This window comes from Lolium rigidum, chromosome 4 (assembly GCF_022539505.1).
Source record: "Lolium rigidum isolate FL_2022 chromosome 4, APGP_CSIRO_Lrig_0.1, whole genome shotgun sequence".
Taxonomy (NCBI): domain Eukaryota; kingdom Viridiplantae; phylum Streptophyta; class Magnoliopsida; order Poales; family Poaceae; genus Lolium; species Lolium rigidum.
Genome location: NC_061511.1, coordinates 199976875 through 199984675, shown reverse-complemented (window position 1 = coordinate 199984675; position 7801 = coordinate 199976875). Strand labels below are relative to the sequence as shown.

The 7801-nt window shown below is 53.6% G+C and overlaps 1 pseudogene; it reads left to right on the top strand.

Annotated features, from left to right (window-relative positions):
- The first annotated feature begins 211 nt into the window (after nt 1–211).
- Nucleotides 212–4319, top strand: LOC124649752 (annotated as a pseudogene).
- Nucleotides 4320–7801: the final 3482 nt, after the last annotated feature.

Sequence of the window (7801 nt, the reverse complement as noted above, 5' to 3'; positions counted from 1 at the left end):
AGCTGGGTTCAGCTCTTTGTACCTTGTCGCCGTTGAGGGCGTTATTAATTTAACGTCGGGCCTTTGGCCTTTGATCTAAAAACGTAGAGATACCGATGTGCAGCCGACGTGGTTAATCTAATCACCGCGTTGTTAATTGAAAAATAGATCACTACACTGAGGCATTGAACGCTTAAAGTCAAATATACTCGCATGTTATGGTCCACTGACTTCTCAGGCATGTGCAATGGAGCAATCAGCGGCGGCAAGTCCATGGGTGCTGCTTCTTCTCTGCCTGGCCGCCGCTGTCACCGGCGGCGCTCGCGCCCAGACTGACAGCAAAGGTATGCACAAAATCAGCTCAGTGAAGATCACAATGTCCGGCGCGCGCGACTAATAGTTTCCGTGCGCGCACACACGCATAATACTCCAGGTTTTATCAGTATAGACTGTGGGCTACCGGGGAAGGCGAGCTACAAGGACTCCACCACCAAGCTCTCCTACGTCCCGGACGCCGGCTTCACCGACGACGACGCCGCCGGCACCAGCCAAAACATCTCGGCCAACCACATCACGCCCCAGCTCTCGCGGCGCTACCACGACGTGCGCAGCTTCCCGGACGGCACGCGCAACTGCTACACACTCCGCTCCCTCGTGTCCGGGCGCAAGTATCTCCTCCGCGCTGCGTTCTTGTACGGCGACTACGACGGCCTCGGCAGGCCGCCCATCTTCGACCTTCACATCGGCGTCAACTACTGGAAGACCGTCAACGTCTCCGACGCCGGCGTCGAGGTCACCGCGGAGGCTGTGGTGGTGGTGCCGGATGACTTCGTGCAGGTCTGCCTGGTGAACACCGGCGGAGGGACGCCGTTCGTGTCGGCGCTGGAGTTGAGGCCGCTCAAGATGAAGGCCTACCCGCAGGCCAACGTGACGCAGGGCCTCGTCCTCGACTACAGGCTCAACGTCGGCCCCGCAACCGGCATCGTCAGGTGAGCGAAAAGGAACTCCAGTTGTTTGATTTCCTCTGTTTAATTTGTTTCCATCCTAAATGTCACTAAGTGGAACACACAACACAAACTGGGTTGGCGAATCAGGTACCCTGAAGATCCACATGACAGAATATGGACCGCTTGGGCGGACCCGAAAGAGTGGAAGGAGATATCGACGACAAAGACGGTGCAGAGCGACTACGACGACTTCGAGGTGCCAAAGGTGGTGATGCAGACGGCGGTCACGCCTTTGAACCGCTCCACGAACCTGGAGATCTACTGGGACCCCGTGCCACCGCCTCACGATCCGTCGCCGGGACACTTCATCATCATGCATTTCTCCGAGCTGCAGATCCTCTCTAGGAACGCCCTCCGCGAGTTCTACCTCAGCATCAATAGCGTCAAGTTGTCCGATGATGTTAGGCTATTCTACCTTGGGGTCGGGGTCCTATCTAATGAAAGCCCCTACCGGGACAGCCACTACAACATCTCCATAGTCGCCACCGCCAACTCTACGCTGCCGCCCGTCATCAACGCCCTCGAGTTGTTCTTTGCCATGTCCACCAGCAACCTTGCCACGGACTCCCGGGACGGTAAGCACATTTTCTTTAGGCCACACTAAAAGCAGATCGTCCGCCCTACTGAAAAACTGGGTGCGGTTCACTCCAGTATCGGCCGTCACGGTGATCAAGGCGAAGCATCACGTGAAGAGGAACTGGATGGGTGACCCCTGCGCCCCAAAGACTATGGCATGGGAAAGGTTGACGTGCAGCTACACCATTGCCAGCCCACCAAGGATTACAAACCTGTGAGTTTTTCAGATATATACATTACTATACTGATTTATCACCTATACTAATTGTTGAGTAGGAATTATCATGTGAATTATATGCATATGCAATTACGTGATCAGCTGGATATTTGCTCTGTGTAGAAACATGTCCAATAGTGGCTTGAGCGGTGATATATCGCCTTCTTTTGCGAATCTCAAGGCTCTCCAGTACTTGTATGTTCCGTGGCCTGGATCTAATTTGACCTTTGTTCGTAGTTTAGAGCGACAAAATGTGGTACATATAAAGAGTACTAATACTAGTCCATATCTTGCACTCTTTGCAGGGACCTGTCAAACAACAACTTGACGGGCACAATTCCAGATGCCCTATCGCAGTTACCTTTGTTGATATTTTTGTAAGTCAGGTAGCTGCTATCTAATTGCGTTTTCTCCTTGCATTACTCTGACTCACACAAATGGTATTTCCTTCCTTTAGAGATTTGTCAGGCAATCACCTCAGCGGACCAATTCCCTCGGGTTTTCTCAAAAGAATTCAAGATGGTTCCCTAAATCTAAGGTCGTTTTTAATTTACAAACTGATTACTATAGTTAATATATTATTTAGAAAATGAAAACCAAGGTACCCTCTAGTTCTTATAAAAAGATCTATGATACTAAATAAAGTTCACTAAGGAGCTTGTGTAACCATTTTTTTGTAGATACGGCAACAACTCAAACCTTTGCACCAACAGTAGTTCATGTCATCCTGCTAAAACGAGGAGCAAGCTGGCCATCTACGTTGTTGTCCCTATAGTTGTCATTGTGTTGTTGGTATCACTGACAATAACACTCTTATGCTTCCTGAGACGAAATAATCCAGGTGAATCTCTTTGTCATGAGCTCATCGATTATCAGATACATGTTTCGACATCCAAAGACACTACTAATGTTAGTCATTATTCCACTCATCCTATACAAAAGGATCAATGAACAACTCCATAAACCCGCGGAATGAAACAACAAATGATGACCATAGTTCACTTGAACTTGAGACTCACGTACATCGAGATCAGGAAGATAACCAACAACCTCCAACGGGTGTTGGGCAAGGGAGGGTTCGGCTATGTCTACGATGGCTTCCTGGACGACGGCACTGAAGTGGCGGTGAAGATACGATCACAGTGTTCCAATCAAGGTGACAAGGAATTTCTAGCGGAGGTAGAGTTTCTTGATGTGCAATTAAATTTCACCAGAATTTTGGAAAAAAATAAAATTTTCACAAAAATATATTTATAAATGATATTTATATAGTCAATTCTTAATCACTTGTTCAGGTTCATATCTTAACCCGAATTCATCATAAGAATCTTGTCTCCATGATCGGTTACTGCAAAGATGGGGAGCACATGGCACTTGTTTACGAGTTCATGTCGGAGGGAACCCTACAAGATCACATTGCAGGTACTTTTTGTTGTTGTTGAAATGCACATAAGTTGTTTAAAACATAAATTCGATGACTTTAAGCTGATTGGTGCCATGTAATTCGAGGACTTCAAACTGACAACATGAAACTGTAATGCATCTATTGATAATTTGAACAATGCATTAGTCTGAAATTCACGATGTTGGTTTATCTGCAGGAAGAGAACCCAATGGAGTATGCTTGCGCTGGAAGCAAAGACTTCGAATAGCTGTTGAGTCTGCTCAAGGTAAGCACTTGATGTAGAGCAGGGAGATGTATCGGCTAAATGCTTTTCTCATAATCTTAAGTATCGCGGGTGCAGGACTAGAGTACCTACACAAGGGGTGCAACCCACCTTTGATTCACAGGGATGTAAAGGCCACCAACATCCTTTTGAACTCGAGGCTGGAGGCTAAGATTGCAGATTTCGGATTGTCCAAGGCTTTCAATCGTGATAATGAAACCCATGTGTCCACAAACGCAGTTGTTGGCACACTTGGATACATGGATCCTGAGTATGTCTATCCTTCTACTTACTCCCCTAAAGCTTTTCTATAGTTTACCATGCTATGAATATTGAGTGAACCCAAAATGTTTGTTCAGGTATCAAACGCTAGGGAGGCCGACCACCAAGAGTGACGTGTACAGCTTCGGCATCGTGCTGCTAGTGCTTGTCTCGGGAAAGCCACCCACCCTAAATAGCACAAATACCATGACCATGAGTATCATTGATTGGGTGCAACAACGGCTGGGACGAGGCAACATTGAGGGTGTGGTGGATGTGCGCATGCATGGTGACCATGACATCAATAGTATGTGGAAGGTCGCTGACATCGCACTCAAGTGTACCGCAAAGGCCTCGTCACATCGTCCCACCATGACCGATGTTGTAGCGCAGCTACAGGAGTGCCTCAATCTAGAGGAGGACCGCGATGATGGCATCAGAAATGATGGATTCTACACTAGCACCAATAGCGACGCCCTAGACTTGAGATATGATGCTTACACTACTAACCGTTCCATAAGCATGAGCGGGAGAGGGAGCAACACTACACTTGAGGTGGAGCATAATTTTGGGAGGGTGCCGACAATGGATATAGGCCCTGCTACCCGATAGGAATTCTTATTCATGAACCAATGCCAACTTAATTTTAAGAGTTTTCATGAGAATTCTTTATAATCAGTTTAGTAATGTTACCGAACTAAGTATTCATTAGTTAATTGTTTTATGGTGAGAGTGGTTGTTTTATGACCAATGGCGCCGGGGCGGAAGCAGCGGCGGCGGCCGATCCTCCAGCCCGTGCTGTCGCCGACGGGGATCTCCCCTTGTGCGGGATCAAGATTCGATCTCCTGGACGAGTTCTCGGAGGTGGACGAGGAGATCTCCGTGGCGGAGGACGTCGCATGGCGGGGCTTGGAAGATGAGCCGCGAGTTCTTCCGATTGTGCGTGGCGAAGACCCGACTAGAGACGGGCTCCTAGACGATTTCTGGTCAAAGATTGGCTTCCCCACGGCCGCCTCGAGGACCTGGGAGCGAAGATCAGCTCTGACTTCTTCTAGGCCACGTTCGGTGTCTCCGCCGCGGCTTGATAGGTCTACAATCAGCGGCAGACCGTCGTCGTCTTCACCGCCAGGGCTTAGGCTGCCCAAGCCGCCGGTGCGCTTGAAGGCGTGGAAGGGACCGCTGCCCTCCCGGCGGGTCACGCCGCCGGCTGTTCTTGCCGACTTCTTTGACAGTGCCAAGGTGGGGGTGGGGGTGCGTGGCTCGGCTGAGTGCGCGGGGTCGGAGCTTGCTGCTGTTAACGCTGCAGCGGCGGCCGGAGATCCTCCCTCGCCGGTGCCGAAGACGGTGGCGGCGATCAGGCCTCGTTTCGAAACCTGCATGGCGGGATCGTCGGATCCTGGGCCGCAGGAGCGGTGGGCCTGTTTTGGTCGGGCCGTCATGGGCGTGCAGAACTGGCCGCGACGGTCTTGTCGCTCTGGCGATCGAGGGCATGCGATCATACGATCGTGCACACCTCGTCCAAGCGTCGATCACGCAGTCTTTCCGTCTTCGAACCCTTCGACAAGCCGCCATGACATCGCCTCGCACCTCCGTCCCATCGTCATCGCCCCTCCGCCAGTCTCCATCGACACCGAGCCGCCGTCTGCGCCTTCACGGAGCCTGCCGCGGACATGCTCTTTTGCCCAAGTTGTTGCTGAGGGCTCTCCCGTGTCCGCGATGGTCGGGCCGAACCGGCCACCGGTGCCGCCGGGCACAGTGGCGCAAGCGCCTGGGTCATCGGCGATGGGGGTGGCGCGGCCAGCTGCTGCGTCGGGGGCCAGCAGCGCCCCATACCTCGGACCACCGGGGTTTCAAGGGTGGCCGGCGGGCACTCCCATGCCGCCCGCAGCCCCGGTGATGCAGCCCCAACCGGGGTTCCGACCGCCGGTGCGTATGCCGGTACCTCAGGTCCAGTATGTTCATCCGCAACCTCAGTATCAGCACTACCAGGGCCAAGTATTCCAGTACCCTCAGCCTAGTCAGCAGCCTATGCAGCAACCGGTTCAACAACAACCGCCGCCGACACAGCCGGGGCAGCTGAAGAAGAGGAGGAAGAAGAAAAACGCTGGGGTCATGGGAGTAGCGCCTCCACTTGCCTTGGGTCAGCCAGCGCCGACTATGGTGCAACCGGCGCCGGTTCCGGTGGAGACGACGACTGTGGTGCATCCTGCTGAGCGTGTGCCCTCCCAAACTCCTCAGGATGTTCCCGTTCTGGCTGCACCCATTGCGAAACAAAAGAAGGTGGGGCGATGCTGGAAGTGCGCCGTTAATACACATGCAACAAAAGACTGTAAGGCTGTTCATTATTGTCTGGTGTGTGATTCTGGGGCGCACCCGACCATTCGGTGTCCAATCCTGAAGTTGCCGAGACCTACGAGCTTTTTTGTCGGTTGTGGTAATGACGCCACACTTGATCTTCTTCTCCCAGACTCAGTTTTTAAGCCTCAGTTGATTACATCTGGAGCTCCTACAGCTTTGGTGCAGGTGTCAGGGGAGGGAGTGGTTTCAGCTGCAGATATACAGAGTCTTATGGCCCGTATGTGTCCTGGGAATCCTTCATGGAAGTGGGAGGCGGTGCCTCATGGTGCTAATGCTTTTCTCGTTGGTATACCTACAGCTGAAGATCTGTCGAGGATTGATGGTATGCAGATGAGTGTGCCCAAGATTAGTGCACAGGCTCTTGTTTCTTGTTGGGTGCATCAGGATATTACGCCGGCGTTTGTTATGGAGCCTGTTTGGGTGCATGTCGACGGTGTACCTGACTCTGTTCGACACTTCTTAGGTCTCTGGGCTGTGGGGTCTCTTATTGGTACCACTCTTGATGTTGATTTAGTTTCCCTTCGGAGCCTGGGGATTATTCGTATTCTAGTGGCTATGCGTGATCCTTCAGTGTTGGAGAAAGATAATGGATGCTTGCAAGTGATTGCCCTTCTACAGCTTAATGGTTACAGATTTCGCTTTCGTCGGGAAGCAGTTGAGTTTAAGCCGGACCCTCGGTTTCGTCCTTATTTCTGGAAGGACGGAGGCGATGATGACGGCCCGCATGATTTCGAGGAGGAGAGATTTGATGATGCTAGAGCGGACGCTGCGCCGGGCGCGGCGAATATGGAGGTAGATGGACATCCTCCGTCTCAGGCTCAGGGTGGGTCATCGGTGCCGGTGGCGCAGGTGGCCCTGACTCCATTCAATCACTCACCGATGACGGACAGAGGGCGCCAGATTGTGGCTCGAGCTAGGGCGGAGTCTCCTCACCTAGTTGCTTCGCCGCCTTTCTTCTCTCGGCCTTCTTCCCCGTCTAGAGTACGGACGTTCATGCAGGGACGAACTCGACCGGTTTCATCTTCTGCTCCTACGCCTACTTCGCCACGCACGCCTCAGGGAGTGCCGGTTCCGTCTTCTACTTCGCCACAGACGGAACCGGCGTGTGGTCGAGACGCGCCACAGCCGATGGCGCAGCCTCCCCCCGTGTCTCCGACACGCCACGAGGTTCCGCCGGTTGGGTCGCTGTCGACCACGCAGAGGCAGCAGTCGGCTTTGTCGGCCACGCAGCAGCCGGACCTGGAGGCGACGCTGCAGCATGCGCCTTCGTTGGTCGCGCAGCAGCCGGCCTCGGCGCCGGACATGGGGCCCCCGCAGGGGCTGCAGCCGGTTACGGTCACGCTACAGCACGCCACGACGGGTACGACGGCCACGTCACAGCACGCCATGACCGCCACGCCGCAGCACACGGCTACTTCGACCCTGCAGCAGCCGGCCACGGCGGGACGGCAGGAGCCGCTCACGTCCGACGCTCAGTCGAGACGGGTGGACGCGGACCTCGAGGGGGCGTTGCACGCGCCAGAGGCTCTGTCCCCTCGGGCGGTCGGGCAGCACGGGACACGGGCGCCGCCTCCACGGGCGGAGGAGGATCCTACGTCCACGTCGTCTTCGGCTCTGGAGAGGGGCTCGCCGTGCTTTGTTTCGGTACAGGGGGCTTCACCGACATCTTCCTCTGTAGCGCCGGGCTCTACGCCCGCTTCGACGGTTTCTTCACCGCGTTCGGCTTCACCTTCGCC